This window comes from Somniosus microcephalus, unplaced genomic scaffold (assembly GCF_052327205.1).
Source record: "Somniosus microcephalus isolate GS21.2 unplaced genomic scaffold, FLI_Smic_1.0 scaffold1422, whole genome shotgun sequence".
Classification (NCBI taxonomy): domain Eukaryota; kingdom Metazoa; phylum Chordata; class Chondrichthyes; order Squaliformes; family Somniosidae; genus Somniosus; species Somniosus microcephalus.
Genome location: NW_028226609.1, coordinates 12,501 through 27,500, shown reverse-complemented (window position 1 = coordinate 27,500; position 15,000 = coordinate 12,501).

The window sequence follows — 15,000 nt, the reverse complement described above, 5'->3', positions numbered from 1 at the left end:
TGTCTTGGACGGGCCCACTGAGCGCACAACACAGGGGAACTTGGTGCAAACACTGCGTGTGCATAAGCCACAAAACACAAGCTCAGTGGGGTCACAGGCCCTGACCGGTTCAGAGGCACCTGTGTGACAGACAGCAAATGAAACTTAGACGCTGGAATTATTTATATGTTTCTGCTGTCTGTCTACGATTTCAGATTCACACTTAGAGTTTTTTGTCATTAAGTCATAAAAGCCACAAAACCACTTTAATATGACTTTCCAATACTCTTTGAAAGGTCTCTATATTGATAAAATGAGCCTTTTAGCAAAGTAACACTTTTCGGGCATTTTCAAAGTGCTCCCGCTGAGTGAATTTTGTTCTGAAAATCGTGTTCCCGAAAATCTCCGGGCACCCCGCCAACCCCCCCTGCCAGAAATGACAAGTGTCAAATCAGCGGGTCAAACGGCCACCTCTATCCGACCAGGAGCACCCAAATCCCCGCAAATGGCACTTTTTTTTTTCTTCATCGGGACTTCCGACGAGGTTAATGATTTCCCAAACTGCAACTCATTAACTATGTCCTGAGACACTTGCCAGAAATGACACATGTCAATTTGGCGGTAGCAAATCACTTTCCCAGGCCGGGAAGCAACACCCGAGGCCCGCAAAAGGCGGCCGAATATTTTCTCATCGGACTTCCGCGTTTTGGTTAATCATGTCTCGAAATCGTTAAATGCACATGTCAATTCGGCGGGAGCAATTCACTTTCCCAAGCCGGAAAGCATCACCGGAGGCCCGCTTGAAGGGCCCTAATATTTTCTCATCGGACTTCCGCGTTTTGGTTAATCATGTCTCGAAATCGTTAAATGCACATGTCAATTCGGCGGGAGCAACTCACTTTCCCAGGCCGGGAAGCAACACCCGAGGCCCGCAAAAGGCGGCCGAATATTTTCTCATCGGACTTCCATATTTTGGGGGTTGGATTCTCTCCCGCATTCCAGCCCCCTGGCCACGGGTCGCTCATTCACTTTCAGCCCGGGCCTTGCCAATTTGGTTAATCAGTTAGCCATGCACCAGACTCGGCCTCGCCTTTTTCATTTATGGTTAATGATGTGCCCAGGCTGGGACTTAGTCTCTCCAGCAGCCAAAACTTTTCACTGGTTAATGAGGTGCCCAGCCCGGCACTTAGTCTCTCTCCCCAGCAAGCTTACTTGGTCGGCCGACATTTGGATCCATTTTCGGGGCTTAATCGGGTCGAATACGGTCCCTTACGCAAGGGGAGCCGAAGCCCCGGCCTCTGCCAGGCGTCAGGCTGCCGTTTTTTAAGCCCGACCAAAAACCCGAAAATTGGTTAAAAATGGAAATAAATTTCCACCCAAAAAGGGTTAAAAGTCGGTTGGACGGCAGCCCTGGTCGGTCTCTGCAGACCTGGAGGCCCTAGACAGTAATCTGGAAAACAGACAAAGTCTCGAGAAACCACCTCCTACCATTCTCCAGGTACCCCGCCAATCCCCCCTGCCAGAAATGACAAGTGTCAAATCAGCGGGACGGATTTGACTTTTGTGACCGACCGCTGGAACTTTTTTCGGCTACAGGCAGTCAAATTTTTCTCCTTCCGGACTTCCAGTACAACTTTGAACGGCCATATCTCCGCACTCCCGCGTCGGAGCCAAGCCGTTTTTACACCGTTAGACGCGGCTTCCCGTGCCCGTTCGAATGCCGCCCTGCTCGGCGGAAAAGGAGAATTTTTTTATTTTTCGGCCGATTTCGGGAAAAAAAATTCCCGCTCTGAACTCGGATTTTTCGGCTTTAATCGTTTCGTATACGGTCCCTTACGCAAGGGAGCCGAAGCCCCGGCCTCTGCCGGGCGTCAGGCTGCCGTTTTTAAGCCCGACCAAAAACCCGAAAATTGGTTAAAAATGGAAATAAATTTCCACCCAAAAAGGGTTAAAAGTCGGTTGGACGGCAGCCCGGGTCGGTCTCTGCAGACCTGGAGGCCCTAGACAGTAATCTGGAAAACAGATAAAGTCTCGAAAAACCACCTCCTACCATTCTCCAGGTACCCCGCCAATCCCCCCTGCCAGAAATGACAAGTGTCAAATCAGCGGGACGGATTTGACTTTTGTGACCGACCGCTGGAACTTTTTTCGGCTACAGGCAGTCAAATTTTTCTCCTTCCGGACTTCCAGTACAACTTTGAACGGCCATATCTCCGCACTCCCGCGTCGGAGCCAAGCCGTTTTTACACCGTTAGACGCGGCTTCCCGTGCCCGTTCGAATGCCACCCTGCTCGGCGGAAAAGGAGACATTTTTTTTTTCCGGCCGTTTTCGGGAAAAAATTTTCCCGCTCTGAACTCCGATTTTACGCCTTTAATCGATTCGGAGACGGTCGCTTACGCAAGGGAGGCGAAGCCCGGGCCTCTGCCGGGCGTCAGCCTGCCGTATGTAAGCCCGTCCGAAGCATGAGTTCCCACTTTTGGTTATCCAGTTGTCAATTTTAAAATTTCAGTTACTCAGTTGCCTGCTTGGTTAATCATTTGTCGCTCTGACATTTGGTTAACCAGTTGTCGATGTTCGAAATTCAGTTAATGAGTTGCCTCTTTGAAATTTCAGTTAATGAGTTGGCCCTTTGGTTACTCATTTGTCCCTGTGTCTTTTGGTTAACCAGTTGTCGATGTTCGAAATTCAGTTAATGAGTTGCCTCCTTGGTTACTCATTTGTCGCTCTGGCTTTTGGTTAACCAGTTGTCGATGTTCAAAATTACAGTTAATGAGTTGCCTCTTTGAAATTTCAGTTAATGAGTTGGCCCTTTGGTTACTCATTTGTCCCTGTGTCTTTTGGTTAACCAGTTGTCGATGTTCGAAATTCAGTTAATGAGTTGCCTCCTTGGTTAATCATTTGTCGCTCTGACTCTTGGTTAACCAGTTGTCGATGTTCAAAATTTCAGTTAATGAGCTGCTCTTATGTTCTATGATTTCCTACCTTGACAACTCATTAACCAGTGTTTCAAACAATGCACCAGGCCATTTGACGACCCCAACTCGGTTCCACAAGCGGGAAAGCAGCACCCCAAGGCCCGGTAAGGGGGCCGAATACATTCCCATCGTGAATTCCGTCCCAAATGTGAATGACAAGTTTTCAGTTAATCAGTTGCCTGCTTGGTTACTCATTTGTCGCTCTGACATTTGGTTAACCAGTTGTCGATGTTCAAATTTCAGTTAATGAGTAGCCTCTTTGAAATTTCAGTTAATGAGTTGGCCCTTTGGTTACTCATTTGTCCCTGTGTCTTTTGGTTACCCAGTTGTCGATGTTCGAAATTCAGTTAATGAGTTGCCTCCTTGGTTAATCATTTGTCGCTCTGACTCTTGGTTAACCAGTTGTCGATGTTCGAAATTCAGTTAATGAGTTGCCTCCTTGGTTAATCATTTGTCGCTCTGGCTTTTGGTTTACCAGTTGTCGATGTTCAAAATTTCAGTTAATGAGTTGCCTCTTTGAAATTTCAGTTAATGAGTTGGCCCTTTGGTTACTCATTTGTCCCTGTGTCTTTTGGTTAACCAGTTGTCGATGTTCGAAATTCAGTTAGTGAGTTGCCTCCTTGGTTAATCATTTGTCGCTCTGGCTTTTGGTTAACCAGTTGTCGATGTTCAAAATTTCAGTTAATGAGTTGCCTCTTTGAAATTTCAGTTAATGAGTTGGCCCTTTGGTTACTCATTTGTCCCTGTGTCTTTTGGTTAACCAGTTGTCGATGTTCGAAATTCAGTTAATGAGTTGCCTCCTTGGTTAATCATTTGTCGCTCTGGCTTTTGGTTAACCAGTTGTCGATGTTCAAAATTTCAGTTAATGAGCTGCTCTTATGTTCTATGATTTCCGACCTTGACAACTCATTAACCAGTGTTTCAAACAATGCACCAGGCCATTTGACGACCCCAACTCGGTTCCACAAGCGGGAAAGCAGCACCCCAAGGCCCGGTAAGGGGGCCGAATACATTCCCATCGTGAATTCCGTCCCAAATGTGAATGACAAGTTTTCAGTTAATCAGTTGCCTGCTTGGTTACTCATTTGTCGCTCTGACATTTGGTTAACCAGTTGTCGATGTTCAAAATTTCAGTTAATGAGTTGCCTCTTTGAAATTTCAGTTAATGAGTTGGCCCTTTGGTTACTCATTTGTCCCTGTGTCTTTTGGTTACCCAGTTGTCGATGTTCGAAATTCAGTTAATGAGTTGCCTCCTTGGTTAATCATTTGTCGCCCTGACTCTTGGTTAACCAGTTGTCGATGTTCGAAATTCAGTTAATGAGTTGCCTCCTTGGTTAATCATTTGTCGCTCTGACATTTGGTTAACCAGTTGTCGATGTTCGAAATTCAGTTAATGAGTTGCCTCCTTGGTTAATCATTTGTCGCTCTGGCTTTTGGTTAACCAGTTGTCGATGTTCAAAATTTCAGTTATTGAGTTGCCTCTTTGAAATTTCAGTTAATGAGTTGGCCCTTTGGTGACTCATTTGTCCCTGTGTCTTTTGGTTAACCAGTTGTCGATGTTCGAAATTCAGTTAATGAGTTGCCTCCTTGGTTAATCATTTGTCGCTCTGGCTTTTGGTTAACCAGTTGTCGATGTTCAAAATTTCAGTTAATGAGCTGCTCTTATGTTCTATGATTTCCGACCTTGACAACTCATTAACCAGTGTTTCAAACAATGCACCAGGCCATTTGACGACCCCAACTCGGTTCCACAAGCGGGAAAGCAGCACCCCAAGGCCCGGTAAGGGGGCCGAATACATTCCCATCGTGAATTCCGTCCCAAATGTGAAAGACAAGTTTTCAGTTAATCAGTTGCCTGCTTGGTTACTCATTTGTCGCTCTGACATTTGGTTAACCAGTTGTCGATGTTCAAATTTCAGTTAATGAGTAGCCTCTTTGAAATTTCAGTTAATGAGTTGGCCCTTTGGTTACTCATTTGTCCCTGTGTCTTTTGGTTACCCAGTTGTCGATGTTCGAAATTCAGTTTATGAGTTGCCTCCTTGGTTACTCATTTGTCGCTCTGGCTTTTGGTTAACCAGTTGTCGATGTTCAAAATTTCAGTTAATGAGTTGCCTCTTTGAAATTTCAGTTAATGAGTTGGCCCTTTGGTTACTCATTTGTCCCTGTGTCTTTTGGTTAACCAGTTGTCGATGTTCGAAATTCAGTTAATGAGTTGCCTCCTTGGTTAATCATTTGTCGCTCTGGCTTTTGGTTTACCAGTTGTCGATGTTCAAAATTTCAGTTAATGAGTTGCCTCTTTGAAATTTCAGTTAATGAGTTGGCCCTTTGGTTACTCATTTGTCCCTGTGTCTTTTGGTTACCCAGTTGTCGATGTTCGAAATTCAGTTAATGAGTTGCCTCCTTGGTTAATCATTTGTCGCCCTGACTCTTGGTTAACCAGTTGTCGATGTTCGAAATTCAGTTAATGAGTTGCCTCCTTGGTTAATCATTTGTCGCTCTGACATTTGGTTAACCAGTTGTCGATGTTCGAAATTCAGTTAATGAGTTGCCTCCTTGGTTAATCATTTGTCGCTCTGGCTTTTGGTTAACCAGTTGTCGATGTTCAAAATTTCAGTTATTGAGTTGCCTCTTTGAAATTTCAGTTAATGAGTTGGCCCTTTGGTGACTCATTTGTCCCTGTGTCTTTTGGTTAACCAGTTGTCGATGTTCGAAATTCAGTTAATGAGTTGCCTCCTTGGTTAATCATTTGTCGCTCTGGCTTTTGGTTAACCAGTTGTCGATGTTCAAAATTTCAGTTAATGAGCTGCTCTTATGTTCTATGATTTCCGACCTTGACAACTCATTAACCAGTGTTTCAAACAATGCACCAGGCCATTTGACGACCCCAACTCGGTTCCACAAGCGGGAAAGCAGCACCCCAAGGCCCGGTAAGGGGGCCGAATACATTCCCATCGTGAATTCCGTCCCAAATGTGAAAGACAAGTTTTCAGTTAATCAGTTGCCTGCTTGGTTACTCATTTGTCGCTCTGACATTTGGTTAACCAGTTGTCGATGTTCAAATTTCAGTTAATGAGTAGCCTCTTTGAAATTTCAGTTAATGAGTTGGCCCTTTGGTTACTCATTTGTCCCTGTGTCTTTTGGTTACCCAGTTGTCGATGTTCGAAATTCAGTTTATGAGTTGCCTCCTTGGTTACTCATTTGTCGCTCTGGCTTTTGGTTAACCAGTTGTCGATGTTCAAAATTTCAGTTAATGAGTTGCCTCTTTGAAATTTCAGTTAATGAGTTGGCCCTTTGGTTACTCATTTGTCCCTGTGTCTTTTGGTTAACCAGTTGTCGATGTTCGAAATTCAGTTAATGAGTTGCCTCCTTGGTTAATCATTTGTCGCTCTGGCTTTTGGTTTACCAGTTGTCGATGTTCAAAATTTCAGTTAATGAGTTGCCTCTTTGAAATTTCAGTTAATGAGTTGGCCCTTTGGTTACTCATTTGTCCCTGTGTCTTTTGGTTAACCAGTTGTCGATGTTCGAAATTCAGTTAGTGAGTTGCCTCCTTGGTTAATCATTTGTCGCTCTGGCTTTTGGTTAACCAGTTGTCGATGTTCAAAATTTCAGTTAATGAGTTGCCTCTTTGAAATTTCAGTTAATGAGTTGGCCCTTTGGTTACTCATTTGTCCCTGTGTCTTTTGGTTAACCAGTTGTCGATGTTCGAAATTCAGTTAATGAGTTGCCTCCTTGGTTAATCATTTGTCGCTCTGGCTTTTGGTTAACCAGTTGTCGATGTTCAAAATTTCAGTTAATGAGCTGCTCTTATGTTCTATGATTTCCGACCTTGACAACTCATTAACCAGTGTTTCAAACAATGCACCAGGCCATTTGACGACCCCAACTCGGTTCCACAAGCGGGAAAGCAGCACCCCAAGGCCCGGTAAGGGGGCCGAATACATTCCCATCGTGAATTCCGTCCCAAATGTGAATGACAAGTTTTCAGTTAATCAGTTGCCTGCTTGGTTACTCATTTGTCGCTCTGACATTTGGTTAACCAGTTGTCGATGTTCAAAATTTCAGTTAATGAGTTGCCTCTTTGAAATTTCAGTTAATGAGTTGGCCCTTTGGTTACTCATTTGTCCCTGTGTCTTTTGGTTACCCAGTTGTCGATGTTCGAAATTCAGTTAATGAGTTGCCTCCTTGGTTAATCATTTGTCGCCCTGACTCTTGGTTAACCAGTTGTCGATGTTCGAAATTCAGTTAATGAGTTGCCTCCTTGGTTAATCATTTGTCGCTCTGACATTTGGTTAACCAGTTGTCGATGTTCGAAATTCAGTTAATGAGTTGCCTCCTTGGTTAATCATTTGTCGCTCTGGCTTTTGGTTAACCAGTTGTCGATGTTCAAAATTTCAGTTATTGAGTTGCCTCTTTGAAATTTCAGTTAATGAGTTGGCCCTTTGGTGACTCATTTGTCCCTGTGTCTTTTGGTTAACCAGTTGTCGATGTTCGAAATTCAGTTAATGAGTTGCCTCCTTGGTTAATCATTTGTCGCTCTGGCTTTTGGTTAACCAGTTGTCGATGTTCAAAATTTCAGTTAATGAGCTGCTCTTATGTTCTATGATTTCCGACCTTGACAACTCATTAACCAGTGTTTCAAACAATGCACCAGGCCATTTGACGACCCCAACTCGGTTCCACAAGCGGGAAAGCAGCACCCCAAGGCCCGGTAAGGGGGCCGAATACATTCCCATCGTGAATTCCGTCCCAAATGTGAAAGACAAGTTTTCAGTTAATCAGTTGCCTGCTTGGTTACTCATTTGTCGCTCTGACATTTGGTTAACCAGTTGTCGATGTTCAAATTTCAGTTAATGAGTAGCCTCTTTGAAATTTCAGTTAATGAGTTGGCCCTTTGGTTACTCATTTGTCCCTGTGTCTTTTGGTTACCCAGTTGTCGATGTTCGAAATTCAGTTTATGAGTTGCCTCCTTGGTTACTCATTTGTCGCTCTGGCTTTTGGTTAACCAGTTGTCGATGTTCAAAATTTCAGTTAATGAGTTGCCTCTTTGAAATTTCAGTTAATGAGTTGGCCCTTTGGTTACTCATTTGTCCCTGTGTCTTTTGGTTAACCAGTTGTCGATGTTCGAAATTCAGTTAATGAGTTGCCTCCTTGGTTAATCATTTGTCGCTCTGGCTTTTGGTTTACCAGTTGTCGATGTTCAAAATTTCAGTTAATGAGTTGCCTCTTTGAAATTTCAGTTAATGAGTTGGCCCTTTGGTTACTCATTTGTCCCTGTGTCTTTTGGTTACCCAGTTGTCGATGTTCGAAATTCAGTTAATGAGTTGCCTCCTTGGTTAATCATTTGTCGCCCTGACTCTTGGTTAACCAGTTGTCGATGTTCGAAATTCAGTTAATGAGTTGCCTCCTTGGTTAATCATTTGTCGCTCTGACATTTGGTTAACCAGTTGTCGATGTTCGAAATTCAGTTAATGAGTTGCCTCCTTGGTTAATCATTTGTCGCTCTGGCTTTTGGTTAACCAGTTGTCGATGTTCAAAATTTCAGTTATTGAGTTGCCTCTTTGAAATTTCAGTTAATGAGTTGGCCCTTTGGTGACTCATTTGTCCCTGTGTCTTTTGGTTAACCAGTTGTCGATGTTCGAAATTCAGTTAATGAGTTGCCTCCTTGGTTAATCATTTGTCGCTCTGGCTTTTGGTTAACCAGTTGTCGATGTTCAAAATTTCAGTTAATGAGCTGCTCTTATGTTCTATGATTTCCGACCTTGACAACTCATTAACCAGTGTTTCAAACAATGCACCAGGCCATTTGACGACCCCAACTCGGTTCCACAAGCGGGAAAGCAGCACCCCAAGGCCCGGTAAGGGGGCCGAATACATTCCCATCGTGAATTCCGTCCCAAATGTGAAAGACAAGTTTTCAGTTAATCAGTTGCCTGCTTGGTTACTCATTTGTCGCTCTGACATTTGGTTAACCAGTTGTCGATGTTCAAATTTCAGTTAATGAGTAGCCTCTTTGAAATTTCAGTTAATGAGTTGGCCCTTTGGTTACTCATTTGTCCCTGTGTCTTTTGGTTACCCAGTTGTCGATGTTCGAAATTCAGTTTATGAGTTGCCTCCTTGGTTACTCATTTGTCGCTCTGGCTTTTGGTTAACCAGTTGTCGATGTTCAAAATTTCAGTTAATGAGTTGCCTCTTTGAAATTTCAGTTAATGAGTTGGCCCTTTGGTTACTCATTTGTCCCTGTGTCTTTTGGTTAACCAGTTGTCGATGTTCGAAATTCAGTTAATGAGTTGCCTCCTTGGTTAATCATTTGTCGCTCTGGCTTTTGGTTTACCAGTTGTCGATGTTCAAAATTTCAGTTAATGAGTTGCCTCTTTGAAATTTCAGTTAATGAGTTGGCCCTTTGGTTACTCATTTGTCCCTGTGTCTTTTGGTTAACCAGTTGTCGATGTTCGAAATTCAGTTAGTGAGTTGCCTCCTTGGTTAATCATTTGTCGCTCTGGCTTTTGGTTAACCAGTTGTCGATGTTCAAAATTTCAGTTAATGAGTTGCCTCTTTGAAATTTCAGTTAATGAGTTGGCCCTTTGGTTACTCATTTGTCCCTGTGTCTTTTGGTTAACCAGTTGTCGATGTTCGAAATTCAGTTAATGAGTTGCCTCCTTGGTTAATCATTTGTCGCTCTGGCTTTTGGTTAACCAGTTGTCGATGTTCAAAATTTCAGTTAATGAGCTGCTCTTATGTTCTATGATTTCCGACCTTGACAACTCATTAACCAGTGTTTCAAACAATGCACCAGGCCATTTGACGACCCCAACTCGGTTCCACAAGCGGGAAAGCAGCACCCCAAGGCCCGGTAAGGGGGCCGAATACATTCCCATCGTGAATTCCGTCCCAAATGTGAATGACAAGTTTTCAGTTAATCAGTTGCCTGCTTGGTTACTCATTTGTCGCTCTGACATTTGGTTAACCAGTTGTCGATGTTCAAAATTTCAGTTAATGAGTTGCCTCTTTGAAATTTCAGTTAATGAGTTGGCCCTTTGGTTACTCATTTGTCCCTGTGTCTTTTGGTTACCCAGTTGTCGATGTTCGAAATTCAGTTAATGAGTTGCCTCCTTGGTTAATCATTTGTCGCCCTGACTCTTGGTTAACCAGTTGTCGATGTTCGAAATTCAGTTAATGAGTTGCCTCCTTGGTTAATCATTTGTCGCTCTGACATTTGGTTAACCAGTTGTCGATGTTCGAAATTCAGTTAATGAGTTGCCTCCTTGGTTAATCATTTGTCGCTCTGGCTTTTGGTTAACCAGTTGTCGATGTTCAAAATTTCAGTTATTGAGTTGCCTCTTTGAAATTTCAGTTAATGAGTTGGCCCTTTGGTGACTCATTTGTCCCTGTGTCTTTTGGTTAACCAGTTGTCGATGTTCGAAATTCAGTTAATGAGTTGCCTCCTTGGTTAATCATTTGTCGCTCTGGCTTTTGGTTAACCAGTTGTCGATGTTCAAAATTTCAGTTAATGAGCTGCTCTTATGTTCTATGATTTCCGACCTTGACAACTCATTAACCAGTGTTTCAAACAATGCACCAGGCCATTTGACGACCCCAACTCGGTTCCACAAGCGGGAAAGCAGCACCCCAAGGCCCGGTAAGGGGGCCGAATACATTCCCATCGTGAATTCCGTCCCAAATGTGAAAGACAAGTTTTCAGTTAATCAGTTGCCTGCTTGGTTACTCATTTGTCGCTCTGACATTTGGTTAACCAGTTGTCGATGTTCAAATTTCAGTTAATGAGTAGCCTCTTTGAAATTTCAGTTAATGAGTTGGCCCTTTGGTTACTCATTTGTCCCTGTGTCTTTTGGTTACCCAGTTGTCGATGTTCGAAATTCAGTTTATGAGTTGCCTCCTTGGTTACTCATTTGTCGCTCTGGCTTTTGGTTAACCAGTTGTCGATGTTCAAAATTTCAGTTAATGAGTTGCCTCTTTGAAATTTCAGTTAATGAGTTGGCCCTTTGGTTACTCATTTGTCCCTGTGTCTTTTGGTTAACCAGTTGTCGATGTTCGAAATTCAGTTAATGAGTTGCCTCCTTGGTTAATCATTTGTCGCTCTGGCTTTTGGTTAACCAGTTGTCGATGTTCAAAATTTCAGTTAATGAGTTGCCTCTTTGAAATTTCAGTTAATGAGTTGGCCCTTTGGTTACTCATTTGTCCCTGTGTCTTTTGGTTAACCAGTTGTCGATGTTCGAAATTCAGTTAATGAGTTGCCTCCTTGGTTAATCATTTGTCGCTCTGACATTTGGTTAACCAGTTGTCGATGTTCGAAATTCAGTTAATGAGTTGCCTCCTTGGTTAATCATTTGTCGCTCTGGCTTTTGGTTAACCAGTTGTCGATGTTCAAAATTTCAGTTAATGAGTTGCCTCTTTGAAATTTCAGTTAATGAGTTGGCCCTTTGGTTACTCATTTGTCCCTGTGTCTTTTGGTTAACCAGTTGTCGATGTTCGAAATTCAGTTACTGAGTTGCCTCCTTGGTTAATCATTTGTCGCTCTGGCTTTTGGTTAACCAGTTGTCGATGTTCAAAATTTCAGTTAATGAGCTGCTCTTATGTTCTATGATTTCCGACCTTGACAACTCATTAACCAGTGTTTCAAACAATGCACCAGGCCATTTGACGACCCCAACTCGGTTCCACAAGCGGGAAAGCAGCACCCCAAGGCCCGGTAAGGGGGCCGAATACATTCCCATCGTGAATTCCGTCCCAAATGTGAATGACAAGTTTTCAGTTAATCAGTTGCCTCCTTGGTTAATCATTTGTCGCTCTGACATTTGGTTATCCAGTTGTCGATGTTCAAAATTTCAGTTAATGAGTTGCCTCTTTGAAATTTCAGTTAATGAGTTGGCCCTTTGGTTACTCATTTGTCCCTGTGTCTTTTGGTTACCCAGTTGTCGATGTTCGAAATTCAGTTAATGAGTTGCCTCCTTGGTTAATCATTTGTCGCCCTGACTCTTGGTTAACCAGTTGTCGATGTTCGAAATTCAGTTATTGAGTTGCCTCCTTGGTTAATCATTTGTCGCTCTGACATTTGGTTAACCAGTTGTCGATGTTCGAAATTCAGTTAATGAGTTGCCTCCTTGGTTAATCATTTGTCGCTCTGGCTTTTGGTTAACCAGTTGTCGATGTTCAAAATTTCAGTTAATGAGTTGCCTCTTTGAAATTTCAGTTAATGAGTTGGCCCTTTGGTTAATCATTTGTCGCTCTGGCTTTTGGTTAACCAGTTGTCGATGTTCAAAATTTCAGTTAATGAGCTGCTCTTATGTTCTATGATTTCCGACCTTGACAACTCATTAACCAGTGTTTCAAACAATGCACCAGGCCATTTGACGACCCCAACTCGGTTCCACAAGCGGGAAAGCAGCACCCCCAAGCCCCGGTAAGGCGGCCGAATACATTCCCATCGTGAATTCCGTCCCAAATGTGAATGACAAGTTTTCAGTTAATCATTTGCCACCTTGGTTCATCATTTGCCACTCTGACTTTTGGTTTCCCAGTTGTCAGTTTTCACATTTCAGTTACTGAGTTGACTTTGTCTTTCTCACTCTGTGTATCTCTATCTTCTCTCTGTCTCTCTCAGTGTATGCGAGTGTCTGTGTGTGTTCCACTGCCGCCCGGCCAACCGGGTCCAAAGGCCCGCCACGTTACACACGAAAAACCCCGGTCTCGCTTCGGAGCGACGGGCACCCGGCTTCTCGGTGTCGGACCGACTCCGTTCAGATACCGCTGGATGCCCCTTGCCCCTGGCTTGCTCTGGCAGCCGGCGCGTGCAGGCCGCCCCCTGCCCCGCCGTCTCAGTGGTCGGAAAGCGGTCTCCAGCCAACGGCTGTACCTCGGCCGCGGAAAGAGGCAGCTACACAAGCGAGGCACTGCTCTGTGCGGCCCCGCCACCCCGTTCAGCTGCCGTTGTCCCCGACCGGATCGGACTTTCCTTCCCGAAGTTATCCCCGATAAGCTGCCGCTGACCGACGGCCCGTCAGCCGCTGCGGGACGGCGACACTTTCCCGAACTCGCCCGGGGCCACTTCGGCAATATAGTGTGCGCCGGAGCCGGGGCTTTCCAACGAGCCATCCCCGAACGAAATCGGACACGGGAGTCGGGAGCGACAGGCGTTCGACTGGTGCCGGGCAACCGGGTCCAAACGCCCGCCTTGTTAAACACACGTACACCCCAGGCTCGATTCGGAGCGACGGGCACCCGGCTTCCCGGTGTCGGACCGACTCCGTTCAGATACCGTTGGATGCCCCTTGCCCCTGGCTTGCTCTGGCAGCCGGCGCGTGCAGGCCGCCCCCCGCCCCGCCGTCTCAGTGGTCGGAAAGTGGTCTCCAGCCAACGGCTGTACCTCGGCCGGGGAAAGGGGCAGCTACACAAGCCAGGCACTGGTCTGTGCGGGCCCGCCACCCCGTTCGGCTGCCGTTGATCCGGACCGGATCGGACTTTCCCTCCCGAAGTTATGCCCGATAAGCTGCCGCTCACCGGCGGCCCGTCAGCCGCTGCGGGATGGCGACACTTTGCCGAACTTGCCGGGGTCCAGGCCGATAATATAGTGTGCGCCAGCGCCGGGGCTTTCCAACGAGCCCTCCCTGACCGAAATCGGACACGGGAGTCCAGAGCGATAGGCGTTCGACTGCCGGCCGGCCAAACACAGGCAATCCCCCGCCGTTGCGGACCCGCTCCAGGACAACCGGGTCCAAACGCCCGCCTCGTTACACGCACGAAAACACCGGGCTCGATTCGGAGCGACGGGCACCCGGCTTCCCGGTGTCGGACCGACTCCGTTCCGGTACCCTTGGATGCCCCTTGCCCCTGGCTTGCTAGGACAGCCGGCGCGTCAAGGTGGGCCCCCGCGGCTCCGGCTCAGCAGTCGGAAAGCGGTCTCCAGCCAACGGCTGTACCTCGGCCGGGGAAAGGGGCAGCTACACAAGCCCGCTACTGGTCTGTGCGGCCCCGCCACCCCGTTCAGTGGAAGTTGACCCCGACCGGATCGGACTTTCCTTCCCGAAGTTATCCCCGATAAGCTGCCGCTGACCGACGGGGCGGCAGCCGGTACGGGACTGCGACACTTTCCCGAACTTGCCGGGGTCCAGGCCGATAATATAGTGTGCGCCAGCGCCGGGGCTTTCCAATGAGCCCTCCCTGACCGAAATCGGACACGGGAGTCCGGAGCCAAAGGCGTTCGACTGCCGGCCGGCCAAACTCAGGCAACCTCCCGCCGTTGCGGACCCGCTCCCGGACAACCGGGTCCAAACGCCCGCCCTGTTACACGCACGAAAACACCGGGCTCGATTCGGAGCGACGGGCACCCGGCTTCCCGGTGTCGGACCGACTCCGTTCCGGTACCACTGGATGCCCCTTGCCCCTGGCTTGCTAGGACAGCCGGCGCGTCAAGGTGGGCCCCCGCGGCTCCGGCTCAGCAGTCGGAAAGCGGTCTCCAGCCAACGGCTGTACCTCGGCCGGGCCAAGCGGCAGCTGCACAAGCCCGCTACTGGTCTGTGCGGCCCCCCCACCCCGTTCAGTAGCAGTTCACCCCAACCGGATCGGACTTTCCGTCCCGAAGTTATCCCCGATAAGCTGCCGCTGACCGACGGGGCGGCAGCCGCTACGGGACTGCGACACTTTCCCGAACTTGCCGGGGTCCAGGCCGATAATATAGTGTGCGCCAGCGCCGGGGCTTTCCAACGAGCCCTCCCTGACCGAAATCGGACACGGGAGTCCGGAGCCAAAGGCGTTCGACTGCCGGCCGGCCAAACACAGGCAACCTCCCGCCGTTGCGGACCCGCTCCCGGACAACCGGGTCCAAACGCCCGCCCTGTTACACGCACGAAAACACCGGGCTCGATTCGGAGCGACGGGCACCCGGCTTCCCGGTGTCGGACCGACTCCGTTCCGGTACCACTGGATGCCCCTTGCCCCTGGCTTGCTAGTACAGCCGGCGCGTCAAGGTGGGCCCCCGCGGCTCCGGCTCAGCAGTCGGAAAGCGGTCTCCAGCCAACGGCTGTACCTCGG